This window comes from Anomaloglossus baeobatrachus, chromosome 2 (genome assembly GCF_048569485.1).
Source record: "Anomaloglossus baeobatrachus isolate aAnoBae1 chromosome 2, aAnoBae1.hap1, whole genome shotgun sequence".
In the NCBI taxonomy this organism is placed as follows: domain Eukaryota; kingdom Metazoa; phylum Chordata; class Amphibia; order Anura; family Aromobatidae; genus Anomaloglossus; species Anomaloglossus baeobatrachus.
In genome coordinates, this window is record NC_134354.1 from 107,838,332 (window position 1) to 107,856,607 (window position 18,276).

An 18,276-nucleotide genomic window follows, 5' to 3' on the forward strand; every position below is an offset into this window, starting at 1 on the left:
ATGGTGACCACCCTTCCCCGGTTATTTTGGACTGGTAATTGCCTGGTGGATTCTGGGGCTCTCCAGGGTGGGGTCCCCTGAGAGTCGGTGTTAGGGATAAGGTTTTCCAGCAATAGAAGTGCCCCCGAGTCCGGGATCGCGGGTCGGAGCAAAACACTGGATAGTTGTTAAATAATATTTGGTTGTCCATCAGGCGTTTGGGGCTCCAAGAACCTCCCTTGTGTGTAAATAGTTATTTATTATTAATGTCATGTTGGCCGATCTGGCTAATATATCCAAAAAGTGGTGTTAACTGTTCATTTAAGGGAATCAGGAACGAGAGTTGAATGAAAGTTAGAGGTTGGTTAGATAAGAGGAAGCCTCTGCGATAGGGCAGTCAAGTCTGATCCAACTCCCTGAACGAAAATCAAACCTTTTTTCATGCACAAGAAAAAATTTGATGTCTGAATGAGACCTTGAATGGAGAACTACAGGTCCATTCAAAAGCACTGATAGTTTCCCTGTAAAGGGGTTGTTTGGTACTTTGTCAATAGGATCAACCCTCCTAAGCAGTCTGTATGTGCATATAGGTCATAGGAAGCTGAATAAAAATTATACCACCCCTTCGCCCCTGGGCAATTTCGTATTAGCTTTTTCCTGCCCTTCTTCCAAGAGCCATAACTATTTTATTTTTCCGTCAATATAGACATATGAGGGCTTGTTGTTTGTGGGATGAGTTGTACATTTGAGCAACACCATTCAGTCTGCCCCACATTGCACTGGAAAATGGGAAACAAATTTCCAAGTGTGGTGACGTTGAAAAAAATCATCTGACCCCGCGCTGTTATGAGAACCCATTGGTGCCCCGCTGTCAGCAGTGGCGTACCTCCAATAGAGGCAGGCCACGCCACTGCTATGGGGCCCGTGAGCTGCGGGGGCCCGGCAGCAGCTGCCCATGGTGTCAGCACCAAAACAGGGCTCGCCACCCAGGATTGAAGTTGCAAATGTATCGGAAAAATGCTTGAGTTCCCACTCATTTCCATTTTACTCAGGTACTCAACTTGCACCCATCCTAGCATCACTACGAGTACTTAGCCCCTGAGCATGGTAGTGCTCGCTCATCACTATTGATAAGCTCTCTATGGAAAAGATACAGATCTCCCTGAGAATCTGCCTCCAAAGCTTATTATAAATGAAAGGGGCGTTACCAGTATGAGACATGTAAATCAGGAGAGCAGACTGTCAGTGATTACATGTCTCACACTTGAAATACCCTAATTTATAATAAATGCTGGATGTAGATTTTCAGGAAGATCTTTGTCTGGTCCATACATCTTAACAACTCATTTACATATAAGAAAATTCAGGCTTTCTCAGGAATAAGACATCACAGATATTAAGATATAATTTTATTCATCATTCTGTGACATCCATGCCCATTTACACGGCTTCGGAGGGTTGATCCTACTGACAGATTTCCTTTAATGATTTTATTAGATGATTAAAAACGTAATAATTCTTTAATATAAAGTTATTACTAGAATAATTCATTTACATTTGGATGGGATAAGAAAACAACCTCAGCAAAGCTGAGAATTTTCATTTCCGCAGTGTTGCCCTGGATGTGCTGGTAGCTGGACATACTTTTTAGATGAGTTTACTATAGAATCTTAAGGCTATATGCGCACGCTGCGTTTTTTGCCCCGTTTTTGGTGTAGCTTTTTTGTCAGCAAGTTCTGACTTTTGACTTCCCAGCAAAGTCTATGAGAATTCAGATTTGCTGTAGGCACATTCTGTAGGCACATTGCAGTTTTTTTTTGTCTGCAGTTTGTTTGTCAACCTTTTGACAAAAAATAACCAGCATGTTCATTCTTTTTGCATTTTTGGCACGTTTTGTCACCCACTGAAATCAATGAGGGGATGAAAAAGGCAAGGAATAATGCATGCTACCAAATTTGTGGGTTTTGCATGTGTTCCAGGATACACACCGATCACCGGCGTGGCATGGCTGTCACGCTGCTCACGCTGCCTCTCATTCTTCTTCTGGAGCCGCTCATTAGGCTCATACATATTCACTGTTTCTCCCGACCACTGGTATCTGTGATTGGTTGCAGTCAGACCCACCCCAATGCTGACTGTCAGCTGTCTGACTGCAACCAATCACAGATGCTGGTGGGCGGGTCTGTATTGTACACTAAAATAAATAATTTAAAAATATGGCGTGCAGTTCCCCCAATTTTAATACCCAGCCAAGATAAAGCCCCACAGCTGGGGGCTGGTATTCTCAGACTGGGTAGGCCTATGGTTATTAGGCTCTTCCCAGCCTAAAAATATCAACCAGCAGCTGCCTGGAATTGCAGCATCCATTAGATGTGACAGTCCCAGCACTTTATACAGCTCTTCCCAATTGCCCTGGTGCAGTGGCAATTAGGGTAATAAGGAGTTAATGGCAGCCCATAGCTGCCACTAAGTCCTAGATTAGTCTTGGCAGGCGTCTATGAGACACCCCCCATAATTAATCTGTAAGTGAAAGTAAATAAACACAAACACCTAAAAAATCCTTTATTTGAAATAAAAGACAAAAAAGCCCCCTCTTTCACCACTTTATTAACCCATCATACAACCGTCCAGGTCCGACATAATCCACACGAGGTCCCAAACGCTTCCAGCACTGCTACATCTAACGCTCACAGTGACCGCCATAGAACAAGACTGCCCACTGTGAGCTCCACGCAGCAAGTGAAGTGAGCCGCGCGATAATAGGTGACGTCACTCAGTCTTCCACCTGTGCCTCACTTCAGTGGCGGATTCCAGGACACATGGACTCTTGCTGTGACCACAAATCACACAAGTGACATCACTGCTTATCGTTCGGCTCAGTTCACTTGCTGCGTGGCGCTCACAGCGAGCAGTAATGTTCTATGGCGCTCGCTCTGAGCGTCAGATGTAGCAGAGCTGAATCGCCATGGGACCTCGTATGGATTACGTCGGACCTGGAGGGGTGTTTGGGGAGATAATAAAGTGGTGAAAGAGGGTGACTTTTTTGTCTTTGATTTCAAATAAAGGAGTTTTTGGGTGTTTGTGTTTATTTACTTTTACTTACAGATTACTGATGGGGGGTGTCTCATATACACCTGCCATCACAAAGCTAGGGCTTAGTAGCATCTGCGAGCTGTTATTAACTCCTTATTACCCTGATTGCCACTGCACCAGCGCAACGGTAAGAGCCGGGAACAGCACCAGAATTGGTGCATCTTATGGATGTGTCACTTCTGGGGCGGTTGTATGCTGCTATTGTTAGGCTTAAAAGGGCCAAATAATGATGGCCCTTCCCACCCTAATAATATCAGCCCCCAGTTTTCTGCAGTACCTTGGCTGGTTTTAGAAAAATGGGGGGGACCCCATGTCATTTAAAAAAAAAAAAAAATTAAAAAAATAGTTTTCACAACGAGACAAGGAACAGCAGACAGCTGAGAGATGCTGCCTTCAGCTGCTGTTGTTCCTTTGCTGGATATGAAAAATGGGGGGACCCCACGTCATGGTTTTACCCCCAAAAAATAAAAAAAATCAGCTGGCCAAGCTAGATATCCCTCTATTGAGTTATTCAGTTAGCTAGCTATCAATTATCCTTTCCTATCATATTTTGTTTCTCCTTTAAAAAAAACGCATTGACAAAAACGCGGTAAAAATGCACCATCATTACAAGCGGAGTTTTTTGACATTTCCAGGCTCTCTGTGACATGGTGCAGTTTTGGTTGCAGTTTCGGGGCAGTTGTGTGCATATAGCCTAAAAAAACACATTATATTGTAGCAAAGCTTACTATGTAAGAACTAGCTGAACTGTGATCCTTGGGGGCCATCTAGCGCTTACCAGAAGAACGACCTGTAAATTCTTGTGAATATGTAAAGACAATTTCAGAAGCTATTATCTAATGTGCCATACAGACTAGTATTTTGGCTTTTAAAGGGTTATTCCAAAACTATAATGTCATCCACTGTTCATAGGATAAGAAATAACTTACTGAGTGCTGGGGGTCTGACCACTAGGACCCTCCACGATTCTTAGATCAGGATGCTTGTACCTAGGAACTGAGCTCTGCAGAGCCTTGTCGTCAGTGAAGCAGTGGTGCCGACGCTCAACTTCTGCTCCATTCATTGTCTGTTGGACTAGCAAAGAAATCCAAGATATTTCAGGTACAGTCATATGAAAAAGTTTGGGCACCCCTATTAATGTTAACCTTTTTTCTTTATAACAATTTGGGTTTTTGCAACAGCTATTTCAGTTTCATATATCTAATAACTGATGGACTGAGTAATATTTCTAGATTGAAATGAGGTTTATTGTACTAACACAAAATGTGCAATCTGCATTTAAACAAAATTTGACCGGTGCAAAAGTATGGGCACCTCAACATAAAAGTGACATTAATATTTTGTAGATCCTCCTTTTGCAAAAATAACAGCCTCTAGTCGCTTCCTGTAGCTTTTAATGAGTTCCTGGATCCTGGATGAAGGTATATTTGACCATTCCTGTTTACAAAACAATTCCAGTTCAGTTAAGTTTCATGGTCGCCGAGCATGGACAGCACGCTTCAAATCATCCCACAGATTTTCAATGATATTCAGGTCTGGGGACTGGGATGGCCATTCCAGAACATTGTAATTGTTCCTCTGCATGAATGCCTGAGTAGATTTGGAGCGGTGTTTTGGATCATTGTCTTGCTGAAATATCCATCCCCTGCGTAACTTCAACTTTGTCACTGATTCTTGCACATTATTGTCAAGAATCTGCTGATACTGAGTTGAATCCATGTGACCCTCAACTCTAACAAGATTCCCGGTGCCGGCATTGGCCACACAGCCCCAAAGCAGCCCCACCAAATTTTACTGTGGGTAGCAAGTGCTTTTCTTGGAATGCCGTGTTTTTTTGCCTCCATGCATAACGCCTTTTTGTATGACCAAACAATTCAATCTTTGTTTCATCAGTCCACAGGACCTTCTTCCAAAATGTAACTGGCTTGTCCAAATGTGCTTTTGCATACCTCAGGTGACTCTGTTTGTGGAGTGCTTGCAGAAACGGCTTCTTTCGCATCACTCTCCCATACAGCTTCTCCTTGTGCAACGTGCGCTGTATTGTTGACCGATGCACATTGACACCATCTGCAGCAAGATGATGCTGCAGGTCTTTGGAGGTGGTCTGTGGGATTGTCCTTGACTGTTCTCACCATTCTTCTTCTCTGCCTTTCTGATATTTTTCTTGGCCTGCCACTTCCGGGCTTAACAAGAACTGTACCTGTGTTCTTCCATTTCCTTACTATGTTCCTCACAGTGGAAACTGACAGTTTAAATCTCTGAGACAACTTTTTGTATCCTTCCCCTGAACAACTATGTTGAATAATCTTTGTTTTCAGATCATTTGAGAGTTGTTTTGAGGAGCCCATGATGCCACTCTTCATAGGAGATTCAAATAGGAGAACAACTTGCAAGTGGCCACCTTAAATACCTTTTCTCATGATTGGATACACTTGCCTATGAAGTTGAGAGCTCAATGAGGTTACAAAACCAATTTAGTGCTTTAGTAACTCAGTAAAAAGTAGTTAGGAGTGTTCAAATCAAGAAATTGATAAGGATGCCCATATTGTTGCATCGGTCAAATTTTGTCTAAATGCGGATTGCACATTTTCTGTTAGTACAATAAACCTCATTTCAATCCAGAAATATTACTCAGTCCATCAGTTATTAGATATGTGAAACTGAAATAGCTGTTGCAAAAACCCAAATTGTTATAAAGAAAAAAGGTTAACATTAATAGGGGTGCCCAAACTTTTTCATATGACTGTAATCCCATAGATAATGAATGGAGCAGAGATCAAGCTTGTGAACCTTCATCACATTCAAGATATGCTTTGAGCTTCAATATTGGGTGCTCAGCTATTTTGTTTGTGATAAATATACTGTATAACCCTTTCATTTATTCCAACAGTTACTAACAAATGCTAAATACCGTACTTGCTTGGGTTAAAATGCAATCCCTTAGCAATATATTGGAGTTGTGGTATTTTTGTAATTAAAATTACATAGGGGTTGGTATTTTTTTTAAACAGTGGTGGGTCTTAAAACATAACCCCACTGACAGTCATCAGATGTGATGCCTCAATTGGATACTGTGAACTATGTTGTGTGACATATGTAGAGTATGGTTCTAGCATTTGCTCAATCAGATGTCAATATTTTTGATGTACGCAAAAAAATGGTACTGTGTCACACTGTTGGGTCAGTGTGTCATCCGTGGGTCTGTAACGGGGTGCCAGGGGTGCCTCGGGGGTTGTAGTCGTGGCCCCTTCTATCAGGCTTACCCCTGGCTCCGCCGTCACTATCGGGACAGGAGATGTCTTGGTGGGGCAGAGTGTGGTGGTGCAGATGTCGTCCGATGTACAAACACTTTCCAGGCATGGTTCGGTGCAAATAAAAGACATTCTTTATTTCACAACTCTTCCCAAAACCGGCAGTTACAGATGACTTCACGCTTTCTTTAGCTGGGGGGGAAAGCCTGCCCTGACGTCTCCTCCAGTGGGGATGTGCCCGGCTAATCTGCTTCACCTTGCTCCCACTACGGCTACCCACAGACCGGACCCACACCAGTACTGCTTCGCACTTTGAGGTTCCGCCCGCTTCTTTCCTCTCCGGCTTCCCTATTCTTCCAGCTCCCACACTCTGCCCCTGCTCTGCTTCTTCTCTCCCGTCCCGGACACAACTCCCTTCTGGATCTCACACTTTCCTCCACAACACTACTCCTCCCTCCCCTTTCTGCTGCCGGCTCCTCCTACCACCTGTTTCTGTGAGACAGCCGTCCCACCCGGCCACTAGGGGGACCCACTAAAACAATGTAATAACAATAAAAACATTATTATTAATAACAACATTCCGGGTAGACTGTGCTTCTTTGTAAGGGGTCTGCCCACCCCTTACATACCTCCCCTCTTTAAGCCTAAGCCTCCCGGCAAGGCATGAATCTAAAACTACACATAAAAGGAAACAACGTCATTTCAATGAAACTACGAGCATGTTCACCTTTGGGCAACCGCAAGGGGCGCACCAGTCCAGCGCCCGGAGTCCCTCCTGGAAGCTCCCGGTCTTAGTCGTGCCCGGAGGCCGTCGGCAGGCACTCCCGGTCTTAGTGGAGTTTCTGCCCGGAGGCTTTTGCAGCACTCCCGGTCTTAGACGTTAGACGGCAGGAACACAACTCGGCAAAATCTTCTTAACGACGCGGAGGGAGCCCCTGGCTCAGTCCAGCATCAGGCTCTCTCCGGGCTCAGCAACTTGAACGGTTACAAACAGCACAACTTCTTCCGGCTCAAAACAACGCCGGTGTTTAACAAAAACAGGCCCGCCATCTTCCGGTCTTGAAAATTCACTCCGGATGATAGGCACGTTGCCATTCAGCTCGTTGGGCCTTCACGTAATCCGACAAGGACTACCCGGGCAACCGGCGCAGCCTCCGGAAGGGTTCGTAATTGGCGGGTTGCTCCGCTGTCTCAGTCTCCGGCTTTGTCTCTTCTACCCCCGACGGGGGTGAGGGGGTCGCTGCACGGGACGGCTGGGGGCTGCCCATGACGATTACCGGATGAGTAGTCAGGTTTTGGTGAATAGCCAGCACCGCCGGGGTTCCCTTCTCCGGATCTGCGCTCGGTCCGGGCAGGACTTCCGGGGCTACGGCCAGTGTGCGTCTCGGGTGGGAGAGGTCAGCTAGTACTGGTCTTTGCTGTGCCCGCCGCCGGTACTGGCATTCCTCCCACTCCAGTTCTTGCTGCCATTGAGCAGCCTCTTGGGTAGTAGGCATCCGGGTTACTCCGACCGCAAAGAGGCCTCGGCATCCCACCTCTCTCATAAACCGCACCTTTTCTCCCGGATATAAAGTGTGCAGGCGTTGCGGCAGGCCTTCAATGTCCAGGTTCACCCGGTTATAGAAGTAGTGGTCACCGGTTTCCTCATCCTCGATAAAACCATACCCCTCCTTCTGGTTAAACTTTACCACAGTTCCTATGGTACACTGTTGTTCGAACTCCGCACTCCGGGGACCAGCCATCATTTCCCGGGCCACGGTCTCGGCCAGCAGCCTCTCCTGTACCGGGTCCGGTTCTGGAGATGGGGACTTTCGTTGAGGCAGGGGTGACGGCTGTACTGGGTCCCAAAAGAAACCCCACTCGTCCCTTTCTAGCTTCCGGGCGTGTGATTCTTCCGGAGCCGGAACTGGAACGTGTGTCGAAGATCCCACCGCGACTGGCGGGGGTATCTCCAGGTATGGGTATGGGGTTCCCAGGGGCCGGTTCCCCGACGGCAGCTGAGCGGTGTACGTCGCTCGGACCTTGGTCGTGGTCTCTCCGGTCACAGCGTCCCACGTCGTAACCCAGGTCACTTTTGTGGCCCGTCCCGGTCCTCCGGGCACAGCCGGTAAGTGAGAGGGAAATCCCTCCGCAGACGCAGCCGCAATCTGCTTCTGGTGTCTTCTGTCCAGACCAGGCGCAACCAACGCAGCTTGTTGTCCCTCGGAGTTCTCCATCTTGCCTGCAGTACGTGTCTCTGGTAAAGGCGTCAGGGTCGGTGGAGATGCTGGAGGAAGTGGAGGCGGGCTTATTTTTCCCGCTCTTGGGTATACTCCACCCCCAGTCTCACACAACAGCTCAACCCCTCCGCGGCGGTACTTCTTTTTCTCTGAAACACCGCCCATTTCACATATCTTCATCCGTGCCCTGGGACCGGCACCTCCCCTCTTTGGGCGGAGTACTCCGAACTTCTTTTTCGGCACCGGACAGCCCCAGGCTCTTCTTTTGGCGCCAATTCTTCGCGCGCTTTCTGTGTCCTTGAAGACGACGGCCATCTTGCCGCCATCTTGTGCCCGGTCCAACGCCTTAGGCACTACTTCTTCCCACCAAGGGATCGGGACTCTTCAATAATCCGGATCCTGTGCCCTAGGCACCACTTGGTCTCCGTCTTCTTGGGTCGGGACCCCTTGCATATAATCCGCATCCTGCCGACTACGCCACATGTAACGGGGTGCCAGGGGTGCCTCGGGGGTTGTAGTCATGGCCCCATTTTCTCTCAGGCTTACCCCTGGCTCCGCCGTCACTATCGGGACAGGAGATGTCTTGGTGGGGCAGAGTGTGGTGGTGCAGATGTCGTCCGATGTACAAACACTTTCCAGGCATGGTTCGGTGCAAATAAAAGACATTCTTTATTTCACAACTCTTCCCAAAACCGGCAGTTACAGATGACTTCACGCTTTCTTTAGCTGGGGGGGAAAGCCTGCCCTGACGTCTCCTCCAGTGGGGATGTGCCCGGCTAATCTGCTTCACCTGGCTCCCACTACGGCTACCCACAGACCGGACCCACACCGGTACTGCTTCGCACTTTGAGGTTCCGCCCACTTCTTTCCTCTCCGGCTTCCCTATTCTTCCAGCTCCCACACTCTGCCCCTGCTCTGCTTCTTCTCTCCCGTCCCGGACACAACTCCCTTCTGGATCTCACACTTTCCTCCACAACACTACTCCTCCCTCCCCTTTCTGCTGCCGGCTCCTCCTACCACCTGTTTCTGTGAGACAGCCGTCCCACCCGGCCACTAGGGGGACCCACTAAAACAATGTAATAACAATAAAAACATTTTTATTAATAACAACGTTCCGGGTAGACTGTGCTTCTTTGTAAGGGGTCTGCCCACCCCTTACAGGTCTACAGTATTTTTCACATAATGTATAGGTAAATAAATTGCAAAGTTTCTGCTATTCTTTGCAATGTTGCCATCCATTTGCTGCCTGTGATTTTCACGGTCTCATAGACATGTATGTGCCCTTGTCATCCGTGCTGCCAGAAAAAAAACGGACACGTCTCCATAAGTTTTGCATGGACATGTAAGAAAGTGCTAGGCCCGTGTGACCCGTCCTGAAGATACAGGTTGCCCGTTATTGTGTTAGAATAATGTGAATTGTGTTAATGTATGCAATGTGCTTATGCATAATGTGTAAATGTGGCCGTTAGGTTTAGGCACTGCTCCCTAGTAAAGAGATTACATGCCTTAAATGAGGGAGACCGAGTGCTATACATCAAAGAGGACGGCCCTCAGAGGTCGGTTGCGGTGGCGGTCACACAGGCCCAGTTCAAAGCCAAAGATCCATCAGTGTCCGCCTGCCACCAGCCAGAAGTACCCCTAAGGCTATGTGCGCACTTTGCTTTTTACCTGCTTTTTTGCTGCTTTTTCAACTGCAGCGTTTAATGCCAAAATGTTTGTGTTCTGCTTTTCAAGCAAAGTCTATGGGAATTTGGGTTTCTTGTGCGCACTATGCTGTTCAAACTGCAGCCTTTTTGTTGCAGAACTTTGGTCAAAAACTCAGCTTTGCAGGGCAAAACCCAAATGGCAAAAACAATTGTCATGTTTTTGTTTTTGCCATTTAGGTTTTGCCCTGCAAAGCTGAGTTTTTGACCAAAGTTCTGCAACAAAAAGGCTGCAGTTTGAACAGCATAGTGCGGACAAGAAACCCAAATTCCCATAGACTTTGCTTGAAAAGCAGAACACAACCATTTTGGCATTAAACGCTGCAGTTGAAAAAGCAGGTAAAAAGCAGGTAAAAAGCAGGTAAAAAGCAAAGTGCGCACATAGCCTTAATGACAGAGACAATTTTAGAAATCTGACCAGTGTCCCTTGATGAGGTAATAATTCTGGAACGTTTCAACTGATCCCAGTGATTCTGCGAGTTTTTCATGACATATTGTGTTTCATGTTTAAAGAGAACCACCCACCAGGATTTTTCTATATGCAGTAAAGACAGTGCCATAATGACACTAAGATGCTGAATCCAGTCATACCTGTTGTAGAAAGATGATAGATGCTTGGTTCATAAATATCTTTAATTAAAGTTGCAGAAATGCACTGCACTTTGATTGAAGTGTGCAACATGGGTGGGTCTTTGTGGGTCAGGTCCTCGCGTTTATTCCTCCTCTGGTCTCCTCCTAGCTTGTCCCATTTCTTTATTTGAATATCGTGCCATGCCGCCCTGCTGTTGTTGGTGGCACATGCGCATTACCACAGCAATAATGTCTTATTAAAGACACTGGGGTGAAGAATATGAGAGGCATCGGCGCCTGTGTAAAAAATAAAAAAAAATAAAAAAATCTGCGCACGCTGATGCCTCTCAGTCTTCACCGCAGTGTCTTCAATAAAATGGCACCGGAGATCGCAGTACATGCACGCTTGGACTCCGGCGCTTTTTTAATGAAGACATAATTCCTGTGGCAATGCATACGTGCCACCAACAACAGCAATGGCGGCGAGACTTGGGAGTCAGAGATGCGTCCAGGCATCTTCCACATGCTGTTCCCAATCTATTTGAGCAAGGTTTTCATCCATTTCAGTTATTTTCCTGCCGCCACCCTTCTGGGGGTCTTCCAGAATAAGGATCAAGTTTCCCATTGACTTCCATTATACTCGTTACTCGAATTGAGCCAGTCTGAGCATCTAACCTGCTTCATTCGAGTACCAAGCACACGAGCATTCTAGTGCTCGCTCATCACTAATCAGAACACCACCGTGGATTACGGTCTGTAGGAATGCGTGAATCGAGCCTCACTGCTGTTTTGAAAAAAATATATATAATTTTGTTCATCTGACATTGTCTGCTACAAGTTGTGCTTTATGATATAGCCATTATACACTTGTGTGCATGGGCTAACATACCTATTGAGATGTGTTTTACATTTACCAATTCTGGAATGAATGAAGTCGGGGAGAAAAAATAGATACTACTTGGGATGAATAGAGAATATGCATTGTTCCCCCACCCCCCTCCTTCTTTTATCTGGCTTTGGACTATATATAAGGACAAATTCACATGTGAAGGACTGGCTATTTTCTATCTGGTGGAAGAAGACATGTTTGCATTTCTGATTCTATATGCCTGTTTGCAGTGAACCCACGAGTATCATTTGGCCCAATTTAAGCTACTCAACGCATATGTGGAGCTGAGTCCAATGGGTTCATGCTGTGATTTTTGTCCACACGGGCACACGATGGTCCATATGAAGACTTGTTTATGTGAATTGTGCCATTGAGGGGGCCCAGCTTTATTTGCCGGGCAGCCCCTGACTGGCCAGCCCGGTTGTGGCTTGCTATGTGATATGCCCTCTTTTTTCCCAGGCGCATTGGAAAGGGTTAATCATACATTGCTTGTTCCCTCCTCCTTGTGTTTGTTTTTACCTGTTTCCTAGGTGACCCGGATCCGGATGTGCTGCAGTACTCCTTCCCCTTCCCCCTTGGGGGGTATATATTTCGGTGCCTGAGGTCCTTCCGGTCTCTTTGATCAGCGATCAAGAGCTGCCCACCCTCCCTCCCTTTTCATGTTACTGTTTGGTGTTGAGATTAATGGTTGTTGAAAGTCGCAGTGGATGGCGGAAGTCAGCTATGAGAAACATGTGTCGGGAGTCCGGCGGCATAACCCCAGCACTTCCGATGTTTAGTTTTATGAGCTGCAACCGTACCCTTCCAAAATGGTGGCTGTAATAGAAGAGAGTGGTCTTAAAATATGTTTGGTACTCTCCAATAAAGTTGTTTGAATTACTAATGTGGGTCTTTTCTCGGGGAAAAAAGGGGCTTTTGTTTAATGGTGTGTGCAGTCTAACTGTTGTGGGACCTTGTGCAGTCTGTTGCCATTTAGGACAAAGACTGAAAAATACAATTGTGTGAAATTTGGCTTGAGTATATCTGGAGAAAGTATTAGATTTTTATACTCGTTAATAGATGAGATGTAGCAGTCTGATATGTTCCTCTTGACTATTTGCATGTCTTCGCACCATGCACCACGCATGTCTTGCATGCTCCCACGCAGTTCTCAGAACAAACTGTTAAAATATGATTCTGCACAAACGTAATAAATGCTATAAGTAATAAGCATCAAAACCATAGAATCACACCAAGCCTGCAAACTGTTTAATGGTATCCAATAGGTGTCTTACACCTAAAACTTGTTCTTCAAGATGAAAGCATCATTGTTCAGTTCTTACAGAGTCCTTGAGAAGGTGGCATGCCATGGTCCATGAAAACCTGTCTAGACTCAGATGACTGGTATGGCTGCTTTGAGAACTCCAAGCTTTTAAAGTTCTTTCATCCAAATTGAATCATTGCAGCCACATTTGCAAGACTTCTTTAAGCCCAGTGAAGAAGAGTTGACACCTTGTAAGGGCTCAGGGGAGTTGCTTTTAGATTTGTCCAATGGCACTAAGGATTTGTCGCTGCTTATGTCAGGGCTTTTGTAGATGTTAGGACATTTACGTGGAATAATGTCCAAATAACACTGAAAGGTAGGATGAGATGGATTGCTAGTGCTTATTTCTCTGTCAGGACACTTGCAGATCTTAGGGCATTTGCGTGGAATAATGTCCAAATAACAGCGAACGGTAGGATGAGGTGGATTGCTCATGGTCATTCCTCTGTCAAGGCACTTGCAGATCTTAGGACATTTGGGTGGAATAATGTCCAGATAACAATCAAAGTTAGGATGAGATGGACAGCCAATGGTCATTACACCTTTGATTGGAGTTTGAACAATAGACTTACAGGTACATTTCCCAGGAATATGAGAGCAGCACTTGCAATGGCAGCATTTGGGTTCACTGGTAGTACTTGATGGGAAGCCCTCACTAGAAATATTCTGGGTGACTCTGCAATTGGTGTAGCTGGGTTTAGGCATTTTGTGACAGATCCTCTCCTGGAATCGAGATGCAGTTACAGGTTTTAAAGATTTGTATGGTCATTCAAAAGATATCATGGAGGTGTTGATAGTTGTCACAGATGGTTACATCTCTGCAAAGAAAAAAAAAAGTGAAAGGAGAGATATAGAGTGATGGCTGAACATGTTGGCCTCCTTGAAAATGTTTCAGAAAATGAAGTATTTTTCCCAGAAACATTTTGCAATTATACATGTTTTCTTATAAAAATGTTTATTTACTTTGTGTGTATTGAAACACAACAAGAATCAGCAAAAACACTAGTGCATGCCCTCATTATCTCCCGTCTCGACTACTGCAACCTCCTGCTCTGGGGCCTCCCTTCTAACACTCTTCCACCCCTCCAATCTATTCTAAACTCTGCGGCCTGATTAATCAACCTCTCACCCCGATATTCCCTGGCCCCTCCTCTCTGCCAATCTCTTCACTGGCTTACCATTGCCCAAAGACTCCAGTTCAAAACACTAACCATGACATACAAAGTCATCCACAACCTGTCTCTTCCATACATCTGTGACATAGTCTACCGATACTTACCTGCATGCAACCTCAGATCCTCACAAGATCTCCTTCTCTTCTCCTCTCTTATCTCATCTTCCCACAATCACATACAAGATTTCTCCCGTGCCTCCCCCATACTCTGGAATGCTCTACCCCAGCATATCAGAGTCTCACCTACTGTGAAAAGCTTAAAAAGGAACCTGAAGACCCACCTCTACAGCCTACAACCTACAATAACCCTCAGACCAGTACACCACTGCGCAACCGGGTTTGTACTCACCTACTGTCCCACTACCCATCCCCTGTAGACTGTGAGCCCTCGCAGGCAGGGTTCTCTCTCCTTCTGTACCAGTCTGTGCCTTGTCTTGTTCATGATTATTATACTTGTTTTTATGTATACCTTTTTCACTTGTAAAGCGCCATGAAATAAATGGCACTAAAATATTAAATAATAATAATAATAATAAATTGAGGGAAAACAAGGCAAGTTGGACTCAACACCCCAACAATGGACAAGACAAAATTGTTAACAACTTTCCAAAATTGTGGATAAACAACTTTGTTTCAAGCATATGATGCTCTTTGTGGACAATATGAAAATCACACCTGAAACTATATAGAAAGGGAGAAGGTGACACAATCTGTGCACTGTGCGTCCGTAAGTACCACACTAAGCATGGCGGGAAATACTTCATATTCTGGAACAATTTCAAGGGTGCCAACAATTTTGAGCATGATTTTGTATGTGTGTGTATATATATATATATGTTACACACACACACACACACACTGATACAGTGTACATATATACATATACATTTATACAGAATACATGCATAATATATAGACACATATACAGACACCAACAGTATATGCTGCATGTGTATATATATATATATATATATATATATATATATATAGTACAGAACAAAAGTTTGGACACACCTTCTCATGCAAATAGTTTTCTTTATTGTCATGACTCTGAAAATTGTAGATTCACATTGAAGGCATCAAAACTAGGAATTAACACATGTGGAATGAAATACTTACTAGTGTATGTAAACTTTTGACTTTGCAGAAAGAAATTAAAATGCCTTAAAACATTCTATCTTTCACTATTCTGGCATTTGTCAAATATACATAATTTTGATAATCCTAATTGACCAAAAATTGGAAACACAGGTGGAATGAAATGCTTAACAAAAAAGTGTGAAACAACTGATAATATGTCTTATATTCTAGGTTCTTCAAAGTAGCCAACTTTTGCTTTGATTACTGCTTTACACACTCTTGGTATTCTCTTGATGAGCTTCAAGAGGTAGTCACCGGAAATGGTTTTCCAACAGTCTTGAAGGAATTCCCAGAGATGCTTAGTACTTGGCCCTCACTCTGCAGTCCAGCTCACCCCAAACCATCTTGATAGGGTTCAGGTCTGGTGACTGTTTACATACACTAAAGCGGGCTTTGCACACGATGTCGCTGGTGAAAGCACCCGACCCGTCGGTTGTGCGTCACGCGCAAATCGCTGCCCGTGGCGCACAACATCGCTTACACCCATCACACGGACTTACTTGCCTAACGACGTCGCTGTGGCCAGCGAACCGCCTCCTTTCTAAGGGGGCGGTTCGTTCGGCATCACAGTGGCGTCACTAAGTGGCTGCCCAATAGAAGCAGAGGGGCGGAGATGAGCGGGCCGAACATCCCGCCCACCTCCTTCCTTCCTCATTGCGGGCGGCCGCAGGTACGGTGATGTTCCTCCTTCCTGCGGTCTCACACATAGCGATGTGTGCTGCTGCAGGAACGAAAAAGAACCTGCGTCCTGCAACAGCAATGATAATCGGGAAAGGAACAACGTGTCAACGATCAACGATTAGGTAAGTAATTTTGATCATTAACGGTCGTTCCTGCATTTCACACGCAACGACGTCGCTAACGAGGCCGGATGTGCGTCACGAATTCCATGACCCCAACGACATCTCGTTAGTGATGTCGTTGCGTGTAAAGCCCACTTAAGAGTACTATGCCTTTAAACAGTATGAGTCAGCCCATATGATGATGTCATGTCTTTGGAAGCTTCTGATAGGTTTATTGGCAACATCTGAGTTAATTAGAGACACACCTCTGGATGTATTTTAATGCACACCTGAAACACACTGCTTCTTTGTGTAGCACCATGGGAAAGTCAAAATAAATCAGCCAAGATCTCAGGAAGAGAATTGTGGACTTGCACAAGTCTGGTTCATCCTTGGGTGCAATTTCCAAATACCTGAAGGTGCCTCTTTGCAAACAATTATACGCAAGTACAAATAAGATGGGAATGTCCAGCCATTATACCGCTCAGGAAGGAGACAGGTTCTGTGTATCAGAGATGAACGTGCTTTGGTCAGACGTGTGCATATTAACCCAAGAACAAGAGCAAAAGACTGGTAAGATTGTGTCATTATCCACAATGAAACGAGTACTGTAGCAACATGGGCTGAAATGCCAGTCTGCCAGGACAAAGTCATTACTCCAAAAGAAACATAAAAAAATCCAGATTATTTGCAAATGCACATATGAACAAAGACCTTAATTTCTGGAGACATGTCCTGGGGTCTGACGATACTAAAATTTAACTGTGTGCCCATAATGACCATCGTTACATTTGCAGGAAAAAGGGAGAAGCTTTGAAGCCTAAGAACACCATCTCAACTGTGAAACACAGGGTGGCAGCAATGCATCATGTTGTAGGGTTGATTTCTGCAGGAGGGACTGGTGCACTTCACAAAATAGATGGCATCATGATGAAAGATGATTATGTGGCAATACTGAAGACATAAGCCAGGAACTGAAAGCTATTTGGAAAATAGGTGTTCTAAATGGACAATGACCAGAAGCATACTGCCAAACTGGTTACAAAGTTGCCTAAGGATAACAAAGTCAATGTTTTAGAGCCTCCATTGCAAACCCTAGATCTCAATCCTATTGAAAATTTATGGTTAAAGCTGAAAAGGCCGGTGCGAGCAAAGGGCGACATACAAACAGGGCTCAGTTACACCAGTTTTGTTAGAACAAATGGGCCCAAATTCCTACCAACTATTGTGAGAAGCTTGTGGAAGGACATAAAAAACATTTCTCCCAAGTCATACAGTTTAAGGGCAATGGTACCAAATACTAATGAAATGTATGTAAACTTTTAACTTTGCAGAAAGTAATAAAAATGCATTAAACATTCTCTCTCATTATTTTGGCATTTGGCAAATATAAATAATTTTGGTTCCTAATTGATCTAAAACGGGAAAGATTTATTCCGATTTAGTCAGATAGTGAGAAAAACATGCAGATGTATCTTTTTAGATACAGTATTTCAATATATAGAACTCTAATACTAGTAACACTAAAAATCTATTAAATACTCATAATCTAATTTCCTACCTCCAATGACTCTACTTTACATCCACCACCAGCACTCCCCGAGATGTTATTAACAAGAATGTCTCTGACTTTTCTCTAAGCAGCAGAATCTATTACATCACAATGGCATTCTTATGATCACACACAACCCACACTCCTCACTTCAACCTTAATAAACTAAAATAATTGACAGAGGCAATCAATATTGTGGAAATACATGGCCATGTTGTTTATTAAGAGTTAAATAAATAATTCAATAACCATAACATATTAAAATCAAAAACCACCAGAATTACCACCAATATATTTTTAAATATTACCGTGTGTAATAACCAAATCCACCCAAATGGCTGGGCGATTCTTCCTCACTAATAAACGAACACGACATAAAAATTAAAATATACAATTTTATTCATCAAAATAAGCGGGCGGGTGGGGGAAAACTCTCACAGCCCCTTTTTATACAAAACTAGCCCGTTCCAATTCTACTAGCCACCAAGCAGACACCGTAGAATTAGTGCGCAGCAAAGCCATAGGTTACCCAGGTCTGCTCGCGGTACCAGGCAGATTCCCCATAACTCTCAACCTGACTAAGATACAAAAACCCTAAAAAACCTATAGGGTCAGTGTGAT

General features: G+C 44.6%; 1 long non-coding RNA gene across 1 annotated transcript; it reads right to left on the bottom strand.

Moving 5' to 3' along the window:
- Window positions 1–12,930: 12,930 nt before the first annotated feature.
- LOC142284317 (uncharacterized) lies at window positions 12,931–17,738 on the bottom strand. Its single transcript, XR_012745841.1, has 2 exons — window positions 17,665–17,738; window positions 12,931–13,825 (listed from the first exon to the last, which is right to left on the bottom strand). It is a non-coding gene; the product is annotated as an uncharacterized LOC142284317 (long non-coding RNA).
- Between the last annotated feature and the right edge of the window lie 538 nt (window positions 17,739–18,276).